The sequence below is a fragment of the Sapajus apella genome, unplaced genomic scaffold, assembly GCF_009761245.1.
Source record: "Sapajus apella isolate SASKATOON/1434 unplaced genomic scaffold, GSC_monkey_1.0 scaffold65, whole genome shotgun sequence".
NCBI classification, from domain to species: domain Eukaryota; kingdom Metazoa; phylum Chordata; class Mammalia; order Primates; family Cebidae; genus Sapajus; species Sapajus apella.
The window spans coordinates 11,078,787-11,088,343 of NW_022437005.1; the positions used below are offsets into that span (position 1 = coordinate 11,078,787).

Sequence of the window (9,557 nt, forward strand, 5' to 3'; positions counted from 1 at the left end):
CCTAGATTATCTGTCACTTGCATTCCCATTTCTTCTGATGCTAGACGAAATGCGAACGGCCCGTTGCACTGCATGAGTAACCAGTACAATGCTACCAAGGCTAATGAGGAATGTAAGAACATGGCAGGACGCACATACAGCTCACTCTAATGCAAATGAAGAAACAGTCTTTATTTAAATGCTGTGAAGAGCCACTGGGCATTAAGTGAGCATCTACAATCCACCACACTGTAGATGCTCACTTAAATGCTGGTTGTGTTTGTGTCTGATGCAAAGATCTGCACACCCATGTTCTGCTTGGTCATTTCATAAAGATGAACCATGTGGTTTACAAATGCAGCATTACCAAAGAGTGTCCAGAGTTGGGAGGGATTGTCCGTGGCTAAGATCAAACCTCTGGGCACATGCCTTCTGCGGGACTGTAGACAAGTGTCCCTAAGCCATGGGGACTTCTGGGGGCAGCTTATTCTCAGTCCTCCAAGCTCTGCCTCTGAGCAGGGAGGTGAGGGCTGGAGGTGCCCAGAGGTGAGAGCTGTTCACAAGAGGTGTTGATTCCCTGGTCTTCCTGGCTTGTTCCTGCATGGTAGTGGAAACCGTAACGACCGAGGTGCCCTGAGTGGGACACTGCCTCAGGGAGGAAGTAAATCACAGGACTTCGGCTGTTTGTAGCAGAAGGGAGACACGAACACAGGCCTGGGTGGCAGCAGAGGCCCAGAAGCCCTGAGTGCAAAGCAGGGTCTGTCCACCCACAGGGCGTTCCCAGCAAGGGAGCCTTGCATTGAGAGTGGAGTAGACCATTGGGAGAAGTTGTCAGAAAGCAGCGTATAAAAAAATGTGTTCTAAAATCAACTCATCCTTAGCCCAGAAGAGTTTTCTTCATGAGGAGACGAGCAGAGACATTGTCAGGCACTGTGGGGTCACAGTGATAGATACCTGCTCCTGCAGACAGATAGAAGAATACCCGGAAGAAGGCCAGGGGAGTTCGTCCTCTTCCCCTCCATTGCCCCAACCAGGAGCACAAGTCGCAGTCAACCTTTGCCTGACACAGGAATGGAGCTGGGACTTTCCCAGACATCTGAAACAAAGTGCCCTGCGTGTTCTCCAAAGCTGTCACCTGTCCATCTTTCTAATCATTTATCTTAAACGTTTTTATGTTTTCTCTAAACCCTGTCACAAAGGCAGCCTTCTTTTGAAAGTTTTATTCTTCTTTTTCTAAGTCGTGTGCTTAGAACATGTGCATTGTGTGGAACTAGAGCCCCACAATTCCACACACTCCATGGTGCGGGTGTCGGAGGCATTGGAACCAGAGTGGCTCCATCTTGCATAGGGGCTGGGTAAGACAAGGCTGAGACCTGCTGGGCTGCATTGCCAGGAGGTTAGGCATTCTAAGTCACGGGACGAGACAGGAGGCCGACACAAGCTACAGTGCATACAGACCTTGCTGATAAGCGGACGCAGTAAAGAAGGCAGCCGACGTACCAAAACCAAGACAGCGACAAAAGTGACCTCTGCTCTTCCTCACTGCTCTTTATATGCTAACTACAGTGCACTGCCGTATTAAAAGATACTCCCACCGGCGCCATGACAGTTTACAGTGCCATGGCAATGTCAGGAAGTTACCTTTTATGGTCCAAAAAGGGGAGAGACCCTCAGTTCTAAGAATTGCTCACCTCTTTTTTTGAAAAATCCACCCTTTGTTTAGTATAATCAAGAAACAAGCACAAAAAGAGCCAACCAGCTGCCCTCGGGGCCGCTCTGCCTACGGAGCAGCCGCTCTTTTATTCCTTTACTTTCTTGATAAACTTGCTTTGACTTTACTCTGTGAACCCTCCTCAAATTCCTTCTTACCTGAGGTCCAAGAACCCTCTCTTGGGGTCTGCATCGGGACTCCTTTCCAGTAATGGTGGGACAATGTTCTGTGCACCCCGCCAGATCCCACTTTTGTCCTTAAGTTCATTATTTTTGAACATCTCCAGATTTAGAGTGAATTGAATCCCATCTAATAATTGCATCTGTTAGGCTCTGATAGATTCAGAATCAGCACAAAACCCAACCTGTCACTTGAGAGTCACAGTGCATTCAAGTTCATGGCAGGTAGTTGGGGGGCATCTGGGTAAAGACATGAAGCCTGTGCTTGGGTCAGCGGGAAAGTCCTGGCAATGGGCACCCCAACCACGCAGCAGTAATGGAACCATGCAGAAAGAAAATGCTACTCAGCGACAGATGGGTGGGAAGGGTTTGCAGCAGGCACACCTCTGCCTCCCTGGGGGAGTGACACATGAACTAAGCTTGCGATGAAGGCTACAAGAGCCCGGCCAGACACAAGCATAACATTGGCTTTGCAGACAAATGCGTTGAAAAATATTGCTGGAGGGATGGCTCCATCATTACCACTTGGGTTTATTTTAACTTGTATCAGGGAAATGTGCAAGGGCAGTTAAATAGCCAAGTGGTCCTCCTTCTCTCTCTCTGCCTCCCCCAATCTGTATCTCTGTCTCAATATGCATATTTAATATGCCGATTGTAGCTTCTGAGAGCTGTTTTGCAACTTCTGGATTTAAACAATTCCATATAAATATTAATGATCTGGTGTAGCCATGGCAAATCAGGTTTCTTATCTATTTTTTTTCCTCTGGAATCCATGCTGCAGTAAGTTACTGATTTTCACTTGTTTTGGTGTATAAATGAACAAATACATCATGTCTGCTTTGCCTTTTGCAGCGGATTAGATAGATTTTTTTTTTCCACTGATAGGTAATGCATTGTTTCAGAATTAGCATCTTGATTTTGTGATGATTTGTCTGTAGCAGAGAAAACGTGCATGTTAATTATCCAAGGGCAGAGTCTGTGCAAAGCCCGTGACCTGCGGGATCCAGGGTTGACATTGCAATGCATTACACTGTAAGCTGTGCACTCCTCCTTCTGGACCTAGGGCTCTTCTCCGATTACATTCCCCACATGTGTCATTTTTCCTTCAATGAGGTCCCCGAAGCTTTTAGAATATAGCGTGCCTCCAATAGCAAAGCCGTTCACATACTTCCTTTGCACTTCTGTTAAGATTGAGGCCTTTTGTGCAGGTCCTACAGCACCGTGGTTTTGTGTGGTGTCCCTTGGCTTCTGGTCACTATCTGTGGCCCTCTCTGACTGCAAGGCCAGGCTGGCCAAAGGCTGGGCTGCACACTCCTCCATCAGTGTGCGGCTGACCACAGAGGCTCTGGAGCATCGTTACAAGTGCCTCCAGCACAGCCAGGCGGGCAGCTGGTGCTGACCTCAGATGGCCTCAAGCCGAGTCTCGAAGCTCCACCTGTGCCAGGGGATGTGACTGTGAGGCTGTGGTTAGTGGGATGTCCCTGCCCCTGAACGACTGATGGTCAGGGAACTGATCCCTCTTGCCACGAGCGACAATGCATGGACACTTGTCTCTGGGAAACTTTATTTCGCTGAATTCTGGTAGATATCTAGCAGATAATTACCCCCGATTTCACTTATGTGGGGGAGTGCACAGGACCAGCGGGGGCCAGGGGCTGCTACCCAAGAGGATTGGAGTCAGCAGATTGGAGTCCACCTCGTCCTGACTCCTGTATTCATCAGAATGATTACTCCCGGAGGCTGACTTGGAAAATGGACACTGATGAGCAGGAGGAGGCAGGGTTTGGAGGACGATTCTAGCGTCTTCATTTTGAAGCTGCCCTGGGCAGTTGAGGCAGTGCTGTCAATAGGGAGTTTGTAAGAGTCATGTGTTCTATGAACGGACCTCTTTCTTTCCACTCATTCGGGCTTTGTTTGCCGTTAATGACCTGGTGAAAGTTCTTTTTGAAAACTTCACCTTGGCCGGGCGCCATGGCTCATGCCTGTTATCCCAGCACTTTGGGAGGCTGAGGCGGGTGGATCACCTGAGGTCAGGAGTTTGAGACCAGCCTGGTCAACATGGCAAAACCTCATCTCTACTAAAAATACAAAACTTAGCCGGGCGTGACAGCGTGTGCCTGTAATCCCAGCTACTGGTGAGGACCGAGGCAGGGGAATCGCTTGAACCCTAGAGGTGAAGGTTGCAGTGAGCAAACAGAGACTCTGTCTCAAGAAAGAAAAGAAAACTACCTCATCCGGGCTGATGAGAGCCCCAGCTGAGCTCCACAAGGGCACCATGGTTCTGGCCAAAGGGCTGTCCTCAACGCCTGACTCACCCAGGCTGCTCGGGTGGAGGGTGGAGCTGGGAAGAGCCTCGGCTGATGGCGAATGTTCACTCCTCCTGCTGCCTGGCTGTGACTTTTCCTCCTCAAGAGTGAGACAGACACCATGGGCCACATGCACAGTGAAGACGGCCCCCGCTCCACCTCTCCTTGCTTCAGGGGCTGAAATTCACAGGCTGCTGTGGGGACAGGGAACTCTCCCCTGGCACACTGGAATTTGAGTTGGCCACACTTGGAGAAGCGTCTATTAATTACTTTCTTCCCTTTTTGTAGAACTGTTAGGTGTATTCCATTTGACAGAAACCTGATGATCTTTTAAAACTCCCAATATTTACCATGGGTAAGTCAAGGGCAGTTATGTGCATCTCAAATACCCGAAGTAAGTTTAGTGCCTTAACATGATGTCCTGCAATTGGCGTCAAGTGTATTTAAAATACAGGTTTATACAGAAATCTATTCTAGACACTTTTCCAGGATGAGAGTCTCTTATGAAACAAGATGTCAGAGCACTTTCAAAACATGTTGGGCAGCTAAACCCTGCAGACTCCGAGGCTGAATTGTAGTGCTTCCTTCCAGCTGTATATGAAAGATATTTTAATTATAAAGATATGATCTATCAATGCTTTCTAGAGTATAAACCCACAACAAATAATGCAAATATTGTTTTAAATTTTGATAATACCTTCTAAATACATATAGATAGATAGATAGATAGATAGATAGATAGATAGATACAGAGTCTCGCTCTGTCACCCAGGCTGGAGTGCAGTGGCGCGATCTCAGCTCACTCTGCCTCCTGGGTTCAAGCGATTTTCCTGCCTCAGCCTCCCGAGTAGCTGGGACTACATGTGCCGCCACCATGCCCAGCTAATTTTTGTATTTTTAGTAGAGACAGGATTTTGCCGTGTTGACCAGGCTGGTCTCGAACTCCTGACCTCAGGTGATCCACCCACCTCAGCCTCCCAAAGTGCTGGGATTACAAGCGTTAAGTCACCACGCCTGGCCAATAAAATCTTAAATCCATCACCCACCAACTGACCCACTCCAAGTGACAGTACTGCAGGGCCCCTGTGTCCATACTGTACACAGGAAAATGAAATGCGTGCACATGGCAAGATACTTGGAAAGAATACACAGGGTATTACCTACGCTGATCTCACGGATGAGACAATAATTAGAAGGTGACGGAACCATCTTTCCTGTTGGTAAGGAAAAGCTTTCAGCCAGAAATGAGGGAATAAGTACCTCTCAGAATGCCTGATGGCCATCAGGAAGGATGGGGCTGAGAAGTGGTGCAGGTGGAGAGAATCGTGTGAATGATATTGATAATATAAGCTCAGTTCTCTTGACCAACCCCTGCATCCTAGAATTAAAGCTAAGATTAGATGATGTTCGGAAAAACAGCATGCAGTACTGCTTTGCGCGGAGGACAGTAATTGTGTGTGTCTGGACTCACACGTATGTTGGTGCAAGCCAAATTTATAGATTCAAGAAGGGAGGTGACAAATGAGTCATTGGTTGATCAGCACATTGTAGATTCTCATGGGAATCCAGGCCGACTTTAGGTACGTCTCAGGGTCATGAGCATTTTAAAGGTGCTCATCACATTACCATCTGCACCTCTGCTGTAAAACAATGACATAGCAAGAGGACAGGACCCATGCTTCACGACTCTGGAGGTGGCTGTCCTCGGCAGTGTCCCCCTTTTCTTGCCTCTTTACTTAGCTGTAGCATTTTCTGGTACTTAGGGAGTTATAAGAATCCTGGACAGAGAGCATAGCGAATGCTCAATTTCGAGATGAAGAAATGACCTTGAGCTTGTGCCTTGACATGGAAGGAGGATGTGGGATACCCTTTGCTTTCCTTTTTCTGTCCTTCCTTTTAGACGGGGCACTCTTTATTTTTAACCTGTCTAGACTACGTGTAAAGTAGTAAAGGGTCTCCGGAGCACAACTGCAGCCTTCACTTGTACCAGCCTGTATGTACGTCCCTGGAAGCTTTGCGTTGTGGCAGCGCCCAGGCGCACACGGAAGCAGAGGATGGCGAGCCCCAGAGCTCAGCTGGGAGCTGGAAATGCCTCAGTGAATTCGGAAATAAATGATGATGCAACAGGACTGCAGATTGCTCAGGAGACTTGGAAATACCAAAACAGACGGGCAGAGGGAGGTGCCCTTGAGAGCTGGCCCTGCACTAGAGTATAGAAAATTGGAAGGATGAGTTTATAACCAGAGCCACCAGCACAGCTGTGATTCCCCGGAAGCTCCACGATTTGAGGCCACTTGAACATTCATATCTCAGCTCACTGTGCAAGGCCCGACCTCCATCTGGACAGTATCACCCCTCAAGAGCCCACTCCACCCAAACTGCTGTGTTTTCCAGACACGCCTGCAAGGCTTCCCCATTTCCCCCATTCTGCCGTTAACCTCCCTGCCACATCCCTGTGTGCAGGCGTATCCCATGTGCAGTACTGCCCACCACCACCACATGGGGCCTCCGGTCGTCTCTTCTTGGTCACCAGGAAAGACACAGGAGCTTCCAGGACATTCTGCAGTGGTTTTCAGGCACAGAAAACATGGAGAGCAGGTGGGCAATACTTTGTGGTGCTGCCAGGAATCCTAAACGTAGGTGAATACGGGGAAGTTGCAGTTCTCACCCGGTTAATCTTCGATTGACACTGGTGGGTGGAGAGACGGGGCATCTTGAGGCTCTCCAAGCTCAGCTGTAGAATGACTCTCTGCATTCCTGTGATAACTTTGAATAATTTGCCCTGGTCTTTATAGGTGTATAAAATGCTTTGCATTCCTTTGGGGATGTCATACAGAGTGTGGAAACCAAAAGGGACATTGAAGTGGTGATTCTTCATTCCAGAGCCACCTGTGTCCATGCAGCGATTCAGGATCGCCCGCTGTGGGCACCCGGGAGCATGTTTATGCATGTAGCTCTGCACACGGGGGGCGCCGAGTGCTAATCAGCCAGAATGAATGTACTATCTCCATCTCTGATTCCACAGCAGGGCTCCTGAGTCACACACACCACCCACAAAAGAAGCTCAGATTTATGCACTGCCTGATTGTTCTGGTCCTTAAGCTGGGTTTTAGGTAATTGGAAAGGCATCTTGCAAGTGACACTCTCAGCAGGGCACAATGCATTATGCATGAAAGTCAAATGGTGAGAAAGGGAGTTGCCCCAAATCGGCTGATGAGCTGATGAGTCTGGAGGGAGGCAGAGCCCTTCAGGAAGCTGCCTGACCTTCTCCCTGACAGGGTCACTCCTGCTTTTCATGGCCTCTCCTCCCATGTCACCCCTCCAGGAGCTCTTCCTCAGCCCCTGCCCGGAAGCCTTCAACCCAATTCCTCCGCAGGAATCCAGCCAGGTGCCCTCTCCCAGGCTCCTCCTCATGCAGCGTGACCCTCTCCAGGGAAAAGCCCTGCTCTGTTCTGTTTTAGCCCATGGTGCTGATCTCTCTTGAGCATTCCGAGCTCAAGAATCACAGGGAATCCGGCCAGAGCCCTCTTGCTATTACTGTCGGATGTGATCCCTGAGAACGGGAGAACCCTGTAATTCAGGTGTTCTAAAATAAAATACAGGGAACACCACAGCCTGCACTGCTTCCTGTAATTGCATGTCTTAATGAGAGTGTTCTTGACATATCCAGTTCCCGTGCATAACTGTGCTGACAGGGACATAGCCACTTAATGGCGAGAGCAAGAAAAATATTCCCCCAGGGAATACCACATGGTGTCTGTATCAAGTTCTTTAAGGGCCTGCTTGTTAGAGGCAAACAATTCAACCTGCCACCATTGTGTGCCTTTCATGAGAAAGGCCAATTCTTTCTACAAATTCTTCATTAATCCTCATCACCACTTAGGAGCATAGAGGCCACCGAGGGCATCTGCATATCTCACCCAAGACTTTTTTTTTCTCCAAATAATTATTTAGATAGGAAAAGTCTGACGCAGGCTGAAAGGGCTGGGAAGATGATATCTTTAATTTTTGAACAGGGCTTAACCCTTTGGTGCCAGGACAGACATCAGGTGCCCTGAGTCCTGAGCATACTTGGGAATATTGTGACGGTCCCTACTGACATAAACACCCTGGTGCACTTGTCTTAAAGGAGGAGAAGAAAGCAGACTGCACTGTCGTGACACGTGGCATCCCAACCCATAAGACTGAAGAATGGCTTTGGCAACAGGACTTAAAACTGATCTTGGCACAACCTTTCATTAACCTGCAAAAGATTAATTTTGTTTCCCAGTAACTTAACAGAATTCAAAAGCTAGGAGTAAAGGCTTAAAGGAAAGTTAACCTTAGCTATGTTTCTAAGTATAGCTTAACTCAGAAATATCCCCTCAGTCCCAGCATAGAATTATAATAGCTCTTCATCGTCAAAAAGTGTCTATGAAGGGTTCCAGCTCTTGGTGGCCCATCAACAGATGGTTGTAGGAGTCAAGAACTTCGGGTCTGGGAGGCTCCCGGATCTAGACACATCTCTGCCAGCCACTTAGGGGTAGGGGCAATCTCCAGAGGGTGTCCCCCGCAGCAATGGGACACAGCCTGCATGCCAACCTCAGCCACAGGCCGTCACATCCTGAGCTCTTCCCCGTGTGCCAGGCACCATGCTGAGTGCTTCATGAGCTCCGTCACACGCGTGCCCCACAGCACTCATGAGCTGGGGAGGAATGCTTTACAGATGAGGAGACTGCGTCTCCGGGAGATGGCACCATGGGGTGCGATGAAGGCAGGGTGTCAGAGCACACCCTCCCAACGCTTGGCGAAACTGCCCACCTCCAAGGCAACCTAGAAGATACCAGACCTCCCTGTTTCTCAGATAAAGGGTCTGGGTGCTTGGGGTTGGAAATTTGGAAAGCATCCTGGTGACAGCCTGTCCCAGCTGTGTGACCCTGGACCAGTTACTCCCCATCCCAGGGCCTCTGAGATAAGAAAAGATATGACAAGGCTGGCAGCTGCTGTGTGTGCTGTAGAACATCAGAGAGACGGCACCCTCCGCCCCGACAGCCGTGTGTGCCGTAAAGCGTCAGAGAGACGGCGCCCTCCGCCCCGACAGCCGCCCCCTCTCCCGCGGTATCCCTGGACAGAGCTGCATGCCCGGGCCTGGCACAGTCTCCTTACTGGCCTCACAGTCAGCTTTCCATGACACAGACCTGCCCATGGCCCCTAGCATGGAATGAGGACTGGGCAATGACTTGCCCTTACCCCACCCATTGTGCCTAGCCAGATCCCGTGCCTCCTGTGTCCCCCATTACAGGTCCCAAAGCCACCCCACGCCCCCCCTCGGCACCTCCACATGGAGGCTCTCCCTTCATGCTTGCCCTCCTCCTGACACTGCCGGGAACTCCCGCTCAGCCC

General features: G+C 49.5%; 1 protein-coding gene across 3 annotated transcripts in view; it reads left to right on the plus strand.

The window, feature by feature from the left end:
- SYNDIG1 (synapse differentiation inducing 1) overlaps window positions 1-9,557 on the plus strand; it is a 191,527-nt gene that overhangs the window by 130,221 nt on the left and 51,749 nt on the right. The gene's annotated exons all lie outside the window — the stretch shown is intronic.